General features: G+C 37.3%; 1 pseudogene; it reads right to left on the bottom strand.

The window, feature by feature from the left end:
- The window catches only part of LOC127103212 (F-box protein At4g22280-like), a 41,450-nt pseudogene extending 29,577 nt beyond the window's left edge, over positions 1–11,873 (bottom strand).
- Positions 11,874–12,333: the final 460 nt, after the last annotated feature.

Genomic DNA, 12,333 nt, shown 5'->3' with positions numbered 1-12,333 from the left:
TCGCCTTATTCTTCGGCATGATAGATCGGATTGTCGAAGTCATACAGAGGTGTAACCGAATTGTTATCAATGAGATCAGGAGGACAATCACTTTTGAGGTCGGAACAAGACAGATCAAAAGGAAAGAAAAAATGAAAATAACCATTGCCATTTATTATTATTTTTTTAAAAAAACAAACTGCAAAAATAATTGAAAGACAGGGAACACCGCTTTTAATCACAAAAACATCCATTTATTACTGATGCAAAATGTTGCATAATGAAACACATGATATGGCCCTTACAATGGACCATTACGTTTCGGGCAAAACGTATGGCTTTCATGCAAACAAAATTAACAACCAGAAATACTACACTTCCGGATGAGCGACAGTGATGCTTTTGGAGACCTTCCAGTTTCCTGGTACGCACGACTTTATCCACGCCTCGAGCTTGCGGTCACGGTCAATCTCTTCACTTGCTGAACAAGCATGATCAGGATCCAACATTCCTGCACTGACAAAGGCGTACGGTGGGCGACATCTTCTGTTTGGTCTAGACGACTCTTGATCTGGCTGATAATCGACCCCAAACATGTCTGCTTTTACCACGATGTCAATGATCCTTCCCTAACCTTGGGCTTCTCTGTTCTTTACCACTTCCAGGGCTTGTTTATACGAAGAAATGAACAACTTCTTCTCTTTCTCAACCACAAAGGCGTTCTCCACCTGGACTGTTTCCACTGCCTGACCTGGTGTTTCAAATTTTCCACCGTCCATTTCTACTTCCGACATCTTCTGAGTCGTCTCCCTCATCATTGCACGCTCACTTGTGGCGACAGCCGCACAACAATTATCAACACCAGGGAAAGCTCCGTCCTGCATCAGAGGTTTTGGGACCATAGACATTGGAACCCTTAACTGATTCTCCTCAGTCACCTCCACTCCTCTTTTGTCCTTTTTCACCATCTTCACTTTTACAGGACCCTTCCTGGGTACGGGGTTGACCTTGCCATTCATTATCTATGCCAAGCTGATGGTCTTGGAGTCCACCATATCCTGGACGACGTGCTTGAAAGCTCTACAACCCTCAATGTTGTGTCCGGGCATCTCAGAATGAAACTCACACCTGGCATTTTCATCATAATTTGGAGGCCTCTGCTGCCGTTCCACGGGGATCAATAACCTCGGCCGGACTAACCCCAAATACCTCAACCTCCTGAACAGAAGGGTATAAGTCACAGGTGGCTCCTCAAACTGACGATCCTCTTTCCCCTTCTTGACTTGGCTCTTAGCTTTCAAAACTTTCTGTTGAGGTGGCAGTTGTTGCAGTGGTACAGGTGGATTACTAACAGGAGTGGTTACAGTGGCAGCATAAGGGTGATAACGATCCTTACCGCGTTCTTTCTTTGCTGGCACACCACTTGACTCAACCCCCTTCTTGAGCAGACCACTGCCAGAAGGTTCCTTTACTACAGTGCCAGAGGGATTGTTTGCTTCGGGTGACGGATCCTCTCCCTGAACTTTCTCCTCCCTCAGCCACTTCTCAATCTTTTCCAATCTCTCAGCCATGGCTTTCTGCCCCAAGGCAAGCCCTTGCACAACACCGAGCAATTCTCTCATCATCTTTTTCAGTTCGAGGATGTCGGCGCTGGGTGGATCCATCAGTTGGATTTGTTGCCCCTAGCAGGAAATCTGAGCAAACGAGCTATGTGCACCGGTTGACACCTACAAAACAGCAAATGGGTTAGTATGACTCACACATGCAATGTCTACCCGTATCAGGAAAATTCTGTCCCTTGATTCTGGCGTCACTGAGACAGACAATTTTTCATTAACAACATTCGGACATCTAGATATCTCTCAACCAGAATCTTAATCGAAATGGACCCTGAGTACGGGTAGACATGAGATGAATGCAGATGAATGCAGGATGGGAATGATGCAAATGCATGAATGCAGGTCACTGTGCCACCAAGTCATCTGAAGACCCATTCTCTGAACCAGTCACAGTCAACTGAGTCACCATAAATCCGACTTGGAGAATTCCGAAATAAACGGGACTAGAGATTACATCACTATCATCACAGGAACATCCACTGAACGGATGACAGCCAGATCCTCTGAACAGGTACTCTCAAATTCAACCCGGGGAATCCGAAATAAACGGAACCCGCTGATAAACCACGGACAGAACTCCGGCGTCCCAGAAATAAATGTCCATAATTCACAGTCACCATCAGTACCAAGAGTCACCAACCAGTCACCAACAAGTCAGCAACAGTACCTGTAATAATCATCAAACCCTCCCCACTCACGGGTGTCGTCTAGGCCAGGGTAAGGTCGAGAGAAACGCAGCATAAATAACCTTTCGCAGAATATCATCATATACACACCCGAAGTATGCAACGAAAATATCCCACCAGGGTCTGAACTGCTCGTGATATCAATGTTCCTCTAAGTGGCGCAATACCACCCGCTTCCCATGAATCACTCTATTCCTAAGTATCCTAGATCTCATGGCCTGGGTATTGGGCCTTTTACCTCAAGTAACTCCCACCCCAACAGAGAGAAACAGACAACCAGCCAGCCAGATGGACAATGAATATGAATGAATGCAAACATAAATGCAAACAATAAATGCACATATATACAAATGAATGCAATAAATAACAGCAAACAGCAACCAAAACCCTAAACTAGAGAGCGCTAGGAGAGACTCGCTTAGGGAAGATGGACCAGCAAGAGGTCAACTTCTCTACTCCCCAGCAGAGTCGCCAGCTGTCGCATTACGCGAAAAACCGGCGGGAAACAAGAACAACAGAGCCGCCACCGTGCGTTATTTATCCCAAAGGAGGGAAAGGAAACGCTCAGAGTAAACCTGGAAAAAGCATGGTCTCGTGACCAAAGAGAATGGGATCGGGAGTCAGTTATGCGAAGGGAAGGTATTAACACCCCTACGCATCCGTCGTACTCGACGGGATCCACGCACAAAAGGAAGGAAAGTGGTTGCTAAAACACTGCTCATAAACAAACAAACACTGGCTGAAAGAGACACAAGAAAACAAACAAGACTGACTCGGCAGGATATCGCATCCTGGGCCTACTTAGTCAATCAAGCATAGACATCAGAGTCAAAGTAGTTCGGACTGGGGGAAAACATGCTCGCTAGGATGTCGCATCCTATGCATACGTATCTTCTCGGACTAAGAAGAATCAGAGCATCCGTGGCTCGGCTCACGCACGCAAACAAAACCACAGGAAAACATGGAATCCGAATGCCAGTCGCTGGACTTACATCAGATTCCGAACCAAAACACACCCACACTGGAAACCAAATGCCACTTGATGGACTTATACCGGACTCCAAGCACACAACAAGAGGATACGGAATGCCAATCGCTGGTCTTACATCCATCTCCTGACACACACAACACAAAACAAAAAGGGCGTCCGGAGAGATCTGCTCATCTCCTGCCTACGTACCTCATCAGGTATGAGGATCAGGGCGACGTAGTTCCCCTACAGAGGGACACAGGACTAGCTTAACCAGATAACAGAGGGAGACACAACTAGGGAGACTACGACTCGAGCCTAGATGTTATCATGCAAAATCGTCCCTAAGTCAAGGTTGCTATCTAACTTGCACAGGGAGCAAGCTAACCTAAACATGACTTGCACAGGAAGCAAGCCAAACTAAACCTAACTTGCACAGGAAGCAAGCTAAAACAAACACACAAGCACAAATAGCACACACTATATGCAATCAGTTGGCTCAATCAAGGTTAGGTTTTAGTCGAGGGGTCATGTCAACCTCGACAAACAAACCACTGTATCAGGGTGAGGTTAGCTCTTAACCCTAACATTGAGAGTTAGGGTGAAGCAGATGAAAGGTGAGTGAAGATGAGACTTCACAGCTCTTATCCCTGGCCTGGGTCTACACATATGACTGACACAATGTACAATGATCTTGGGTTAGTATCTGCAATGCATCAACACAGTGGTGTGAGCAAAGCAGATAACACACAGAATAGCAGGGGATGGATTGCACATCCCTGGTATCTGCCAATGCCTCTTCACTTAGGAGGTCTTTGGATATGTACAAGGACAAATGTAAACAAACACAAACATTGCCTCTTAAGGAGGACTTCAGACAGGTGCCTGGCCAAGTAACAGGCCAGGTCTTCCAAACTACATGGAGTTAGGATGTTATACCTCAATGCAAATGCTCTTAAGCAAAGCAAAGCAAGTTCTCAATGGAACTAAAGCAACTAATGTACCTGAAATCAATCAAATACCATTAGTACTCAGACAAACCAAAATCAAACAGCAAAGATCAACAGTTAATCTGTACAGGCAAACAATAATCACAATGCACAAAGGGTGCAAGCCATATGGCACAAACTCAAGTTTTAAAACCTACAAAACAAAGTCAAAGTTAGTCATGAACAAGCAACAAGTCAACTCCAATTGAGTAAGCATCATCAAGCATAGGCCATTGTGCTATTAACCTAAAACACAACTCAAATGTGAGAGCACAAACCACTAGTACAAGACTAGGGTCAAAATGATATCAAAAGGTCAAAACAGAACATGAAACTTATCCAAAATCAAGATCAAACAATTAGGAAACAAATCCAGGTGGTTTCACATTCATATCATTCATCATTATCATTTCATGAAGGAAAAGGCACAACACATGCAATTTGCAACCTCAAAGGACCAAACAGAATGATCACAATCAAATCAATACCAAAGCATTTCAATAAATCTTCAAAAAAATCATGATCAAACAGCATCCATAACATGTCAATCATACCAAATTTCAGCTCATTTGGATCAAGGGAAGCAAGTCAATGAAATTCATAAAATCAACACAAGTTCAAGCAAGCTCATTCATGGCATCAAAACAAGCATCAACTTCAACCAATCATAAAACAGCAATCAAACATGATAAATGAATGGGACTAAAACCAAGATTCACTTCAAGATGTTCACAATATTCATGCCAAATTTCACATCCATCCAATTAATAACCAGAATTTCACAAATCAAATGGGAACATGTATCACAAAAAGTCAACAAATGACTAAACAGCAAATAAAATCCCAATCAAATAGGAAATGAATTCAAAAATTCCAGAAAAATTCACATGTATTCTCAACATTCACAAGTATTCTCATGAAAAAATCCAGAGCAAATCATGTTCAACAAGCATAAAAAATAAAATCAAGAAGATGCACAAATCATGGCATGGCATAAAATGTAACACCTCCAAAGATCATGTCATAACTCTCAATCCAGGAACTCAAAAATTACAAACCACATATCAAAATGACCAGGAACATGTCTAGAATATGCACAAAAAATTTCAAGAATTTCTAATGAAGCATCATCATTTTATGAGCAAAAGAGTGAGCATGGTGCACAAGATGACATGTCAAAGCAAACCCTAGGCATTTATTTTTTCCAGCCGTGCACAATATTATTAAAAATCATCAAAAAATTCAGGACATCACAAGGATCATGGCATAAAAAACTTCATGTGATTTGGATAAAAATTGGATGAGTTATGAATTTTCTAAAGTCAGCATACCAAAATGAAATGAAAATGGAAAACCAAATGAAATAATTGATTTAATATGTGACGCAGTGGCAGTTTTGTAATTACGAAGCTCACTAAGTGAAACGCCGCGTTTCACTTAGTGAGGTGGCGCGCTGTAATTCGCTTCATGGAGCAAAAACGCGAAACGCATGCAAGAACACAACCAATCACGATCTGGAAACGATTTGGCTAGGGTTTCATCATGTTCATCATTGTTCTTCCAGATTTCCAGCTCATGAACAAAATTTCAAAAACATGGACAAGTGATATATCATTGTGTTCGTCTCATCATGTACATCATCAAAACAACAATTATTTAGCCTAATTCAAACTCATGTGAACAAATCGAACAAAAGAAGATCTAACAACCAATCTTCAAATCACAATATCTCATTCAATACATGATGAAATTCCACGATTCAAAGTTCATTGTACTCATGGCAACAGGATCTACAAGAAGCATAGCATGATTTCAACAATGATTAAAATCGAATTCCAACCTTCAAGTGAGGACAATGTTGAATCCGTGGTTATTTGGCCTTGGAATGTAGAAACAGCAGCTCAATGATGCTCCAGGAGGTGAATGGAAGGATGATCCTAGCTCAGCAATGCTCAATCGTGCTCAAAAATCCGACTGCCATGTGAGGATGCTCAATGTAACAGTGCTGCTCTAGCTTCAACAGTGATGAATTCCAGCTTTAATCCAACTCCAATATGATTGTGGATGATGATTCAGTCGTGGAAATGGCAAGGGATTGGAAGAAACTTGCAGAAAAAGTGAAAAGAAAAATGGAGAGAAAATGCAATTCTTAGATCTAGAACTGAGTTTGTGGTGAATGCTAATGTGTTTTCTGTTAGAATTATCCATTTATACCATCTGTTAATGATTCTTACTAATCAAACTTAAGCTAAACCAAAAGGATTAATGAATGCAAGTGTTATGTGCAAATGCTAAAATCACCTCCATGTGCATGGAGTGCATGCTACAGTGCACGAAAATGGGCCTAAGCAAACTCCAAATATCATTTTCAGTCAGATGCAATTGGTAGAATGTGTAGAAAATGCTTAAATTGAAAGTCACTTTTTTACCCCTCCTTTTTTAAATTCAAGCCACTTGAAAAATGCCATTTTGATTGGATGATTTTTGATGGAATGTGATGAAGGAATTGGATAGAACATGTCAAATGTGACTTGTAGCAAAAAACCTCACTTAATTTGGCCAAATGGTTTGAAAGTTATGCCACTTTGAAGTTCAAAAATTCTTGACAATGATTTGATCATAACTTGCCAACCACAAATGAGAAATGAGTGTTCTTGGACTTTTTGGAAAGGTGAGAGCAAGATATTCAACTTTCATGTTGGACAAAATTTCATTTGAAGCTTGTATGATGATGTAAATTTGAGGAGAAGAACTTTCCATTTTTGGCAGTTTCCAATTACAGGTCACTTACTATTTTTGGAAACTTTTTCATCTGACCTCAAATTCTTCAATCTTGATCTTTGAAATGTCAAATGAGACTTGTGTGGACATGAATGAAGCCTTTCAAACCATCTCCCACCTTCAAATCCTTGATTTCAGGCACAGTTGACTTTGGTTGACTTTCTAGGGTTTCAGATGAACTTCAGCTTGACTGATGACTTCTGAACATCCAATCTTTGGCCAAACCAATTCAAAATGATCCCTAGATCATATGAACTTGATGAACCAATCATAAGGCTTTGTTTCAATAGGAATTGCACATGCTTGCTTGCTTGACTGATCTCCTGATCATCTTGACCTAATTTTGTCTGATGACTTGCACTTGGGCAAAGGACAATGCAATGCTATGCAATGGACTATGTTATGTCATGAACTAATATGAAAATGTATGTACAAAATGGTAGGTGCAAATTTGAGGTGCTACAATGATTATTACTGGTTCTGATCATGCTTCCATTCAGCGACTTAAGGAATAGTTACAAACCTCATTTCACATGAAAGATCTGGGTAATCTACACTATTTTCTTGGTCTTGGGGTTCATTCTACGTCCAAGGGAACCTTCCTCCATCAACACAAGTATGCCACAAATTTGATTTCTATGGTTGATCTTGAAGCACCTAATCCAGTGGATACCCCTCTCGAGGTTAATGTTAAATATCACCGTGATGATGATGATCTTTTGCCAGATCCTTTATTGTATCGACAACTTGTGGGCAACCTTAATTACTTAACTATTACTCATCCTGACATATATTTTGTTGTTCAACAAGTAAGTCAGTTCATGCATTTTCCTCGGCATCTTCATTTGGCAGTAGTTCGTCGTATAATTCTCTATTTGAAAGGAACCTCTCATCGTGGTCTATTTTTTCCCACTGGAATAACTTCTATATTGAGTGCTTATAGTGATGCAGATTGAGCCGGGTGTCCGGATACTCGTCGATCTGTCACTGGTTGGTGCATGTTTATTGGTTCTTCGTTGATCTCATGGAAAAGTAAGAAGCAAGCAAGAGTCTCTAAATCCTCTACTGAATCTGAGTATCGCTCAATGTCGGTTGCCTGCTCAGAAATTATTTGGTTACATGGTCTTTTGGTTGAACTTGGATTTCCTCAAACAGAGCCTACATCACTTTATGCCGACAATAACAGTGCCATCCAGATTGTTGCGAATCCCTTCTTTCATGAACGCACCAAACATATTGAAGTCGATTGTCATTCAATCCGTGATGCCTACGATGACCGACTTATAGCACTTCCTCACGTCAGTACTCAGCTTCAGGTTACAGATATTCTTATAAAAGCTGTTCCGCGACCATGCCATCAGTTTCTTGTTAGCAAATTGATGCTTATTGATCAGCCGCATCAATTTGAGGGGAGATGTTAATAGGAATTGATCTTAATCTTTATTGTAAATTATCTATTTTCCTATGATAGATTACATAAATTAGACAATAGAATATTTGTCATTATAAGTTGTAATTACCGGTAATTATTGATACGATTATATATAATATGGAATACAATAGAGAAAGGCAGAAAAACTAATTTACATGAGAATTGCAACATTGATATGCTCTATGTTCTTCCAATAACAATTGCATAAGTCCAACTCCTGTAAAATAGAGCACCCGGAGAAAAGTTGTTGAACTGAGTTCTCATTCGAAAAGGTAACCTCTGAAACTACTAATTTCTTCAAGTTAGGGAAACGAATACCACTAGGAATATGTAGAGTGAACATGAGCCCTAAATGTAGTTCATTCAATGACTCAAAAGCTGAGAAACTAGGCGGTAACACAAACTTATCATTTTGATCACTTAGAGAAAGTTCAAGATATTGGACCCTATGCTTCGCAACAGAAGATATTAAAGAACTAACTTTGTCTCTATCAACCTTAGTTTTAAATATTTGAACGCCAAGCCTTTTTATTATGTTATTAGACTTGTGCAATAGTCTTCCAACTAGATCTAAGAGACAATTTGGAGTGTTTTTCTGATTTGGATGGTTTGAGTCATATAGTTCCAAAATGAAAGACAGGTAAGTAAGTCCACAAGTGCCTCCACTTGTTTTCTAAAATGGAAGTTCTTACAGCATCTTTGGTTGGAAGTAAAGAAAGAATATGAAGAAGAATGCCCTGAGGTAAGTCGGTAATCATATCGGTCATGTTGCCTACATTATGTCGTTGGATCTTATGCACATCAGTTGAAGAGATTGTAGCAGCCTGCTCTAGTCAGAGTCGTGTTTAAGGTCGGGCTACCGAAAATATATCAAAGTTTGTGACAGTTAAGTTGCGGTTAAATAAGACCTAATAGTTGTTAGCTTACTTAAAACCTCCTAAAACATAACACAACTACGACTCTAATTGTTTCAATATTTGTAGCAGATATTCTAACACTTGGGACTATGTTGTATGAAATAGAGATTCCCTTATATTTACCAAATTAGTCCGTGGAAGAAACTTTTATTAATTTCAATTTCAATTCCCTGCAAAATTTTCATAATAAAGCAATTACCATACCAATGAAGAGAGCAACGCAAGAGGTGAAAGAGAGGGTGTGACGATAATGCAGGGGTCACATTGATATCTAATATTTTGTGATAATTAAATATAGGGGTGACAATTGGATCCATTAAAAGAAAATCCATCCAATTCATCCATCAAAAAATCTATCCAATCCATCGACTACATAAAAATTAAATTAATGGATTGATCCAATCCATCCATTTATAAGCATGGATTGATCCAATCCATTTTTATTTAATTTAAAAAAAATATTTTTTTTTAAATATTAAATTTTTTTTTTGAAAATACAAAAAATCGATTTTTTGTTAAAATACAAAAAATCGTTTTTTTTCAAAAATTAAATTTTTTTTTTTTGAAAAATACCAAATTTTGATTTTATTTTCGAAAGTTTTATTTTTTTACGAATATAAAAAAATTATTTTTTTCGAAAATAAAAAAAACGATTTTTAAATTATTTTTTTCGAAAATACAAAAATATATTTATTTTTTTAAAAAAATGTTTTTTTTAAAAAAAAAACTGATATTGTTTTATTCAAAAATAAAATTGAAAAAAATAAATTTTTCAAAAAAATAAGTGATTTTTTTCAAAAAAAGAATTCAAAGAAAATAAAATGGATGGATGGATATCCATCCACTAAAAATATGATAACGGATGGATTGGATGAATTTTATTCTTAATGGATGGATTGAATTGGATATTTTTAAAAAGAAATTAGTGGATTGTTAATGGACTAATGGATTGTTTTGATCCATCCATTAACGATCCAATCCATATCCATCCAATCCATCCATTTTGCCTAAATTTAAATATAGTTGAAAAAGTAATAATTGTTTGGTGAACGTTTGAGTTTCCTTAAATTTAGCTCAGCAGTTATTGATCATCCAATTAAAAGTGTTATTCAGTGTTATATTACATTTTAATATTATTTAAGTTTTTTTAAAAAAATATTTAACTTAATTTAGACACTGTGTTTAACCAAAATTCATGGTTATAAAATATTTAGCTACTAATTATTTTACATTTTCTTTATTACTATCAATTATTTTTACATTAACATTTGAGAATGACATTTATTATCAATTAAAGTTTGGTAACAGTGATATATTTATTAGAGCCATATTAAAATTTGATAACAGTGGTATATTTATTAGAGCCATATTAAAATTTGAATGTCTTAATTAACTAAAGTTTAATCATGACAAAATAAGTGAAGATAATATTTAATTATGATTTAATTTAAGAAATATTTTATATAATTTTATTTAAATATAATATAATTTTAATAAATTTGAGGTTCTACACATAACCCTGATATTTACTAGGGGTGGCAAACGGGTATGTCAGCCCCGTTTAGGCCCGCCCCGCAAAAGCCCGCAAAAAAATGGATGGGGCGGGGCGGTCATAGTTGATGATGTGAGCCTAAAACTTAGACCCGCTCCGCAAAAAAGTGAGGACGGGGCGGGGAAAGTCCGCGGACACTGTACTCTTTAAGCCTAAAAATGTAAAAATTTATGTAAATACAGGTGTCCGCAAAAGTCCGCGTAAAAAACGGGGCGGGACGGGACAGACACATTTGAGGGTGAGGGCCTAAATCCTTGGTCATCCCCGCACAAAAGTGCGGGCAAAACGGACATGCCCAACGAATCGAGCCCGTTTTGCCGCCCCTAATATTTACCCTGATATTTACATTGAACAACATGTTGCATAGATGATTGCTTATTTGGAGATAGTTATTTGTATTATGAATTTGGATTTTAATAAATATTATACTGTTATAGTTGAGTTTTGATTTATATAATAATTAATTAGGAAAAGTACATTCATCGGCTTTAGTTTTAAAATATACAATACTCTATCATGAGGTCTATTCAAATATTTCTGTCACCTATCTAATTTTTAGTAATAGTATAAAGTATAAGGAACATTTACCTACAAATTTTTTCTGTCTGTCACTTAAAAGTTCTGTTGGCATGTAAATTTAGAAGAGGCTAGTGCATATTATGAAAAAACTGAGATAATATCTTATTTTTATATTTAAAAGAATATTAATGATCATCACGCATTGGAATCATAGAATAGTAATGACCATCTTTATTCAAAACATACAGTATCTTTTAAATTTTTAAGGATGTGTTTGAGCAAATGTTTTAAAAATCGGACCGAACCGGCCGGTTCAACCGATTGAACGAGGAACCAAAGATGAATCTGATTGGATTAACCTTTCAAAACCGTTAGGGGATCAAAACCGGAGTAAAACCTGAAAAACTGAATTGAACCATCCAAAACCATTCGAAACAAAGAACCGGAGTCGGTTTTGTAAAACCGTCCGGTTCAAAAACATTCATCAAATTGGTCATTTTTTAAAAAAATTATAAGTTTTAATATGTCAATATCAAAACTTAAAATACATTCCCAATCACAAAAAAAAAAATTCCATAATTTTTTACGATCAAACAAAATTCTAAGTTTTATCACTCCATTATAGTTTTTCTTTCAACCACACTTCATCATTATCACGCTGCCTCTTTCAAACATAATCACGATATCTAACTCAATATTGATTGTCATTCAAATCAATATTGTTTGTTGTTGTCAATTAAGATTTATTTGTCATAATTAAATTTAAATTCTTTTTTTAATAAAGTATATTATATTATTTATTTTTGGTATTTTATCTTATTTAATTTAGATATTCTTAATTATTTAAACTTTATTTTAGTTATTATATTATATTATTTTAATTTTGATT

The sequence above is a fragment of the Lathyrus oleraceus genome, chromosome 7 (genome assembly GCF_024323335.1).
Source record: "Lathyrus oleraceus cultivar Zhongwan6 chromosome 7, CAAS_Psat_ZW6_1.0, whole genome shotgun sequence".
NCBI classification, from domain to species: domain Eukaryota; kingdom Viridiplantae; phylum Streptophyta; class Magnoliopsida; order Fabales; family Fabaceae; genus Lathyrus; species Lathyrus oleraceus.
The sequence above is the reverse complement of the archived record's forward strand: the minus strand, read 5'-3'. Positions and strand labels throughout refer to the sequence as shown.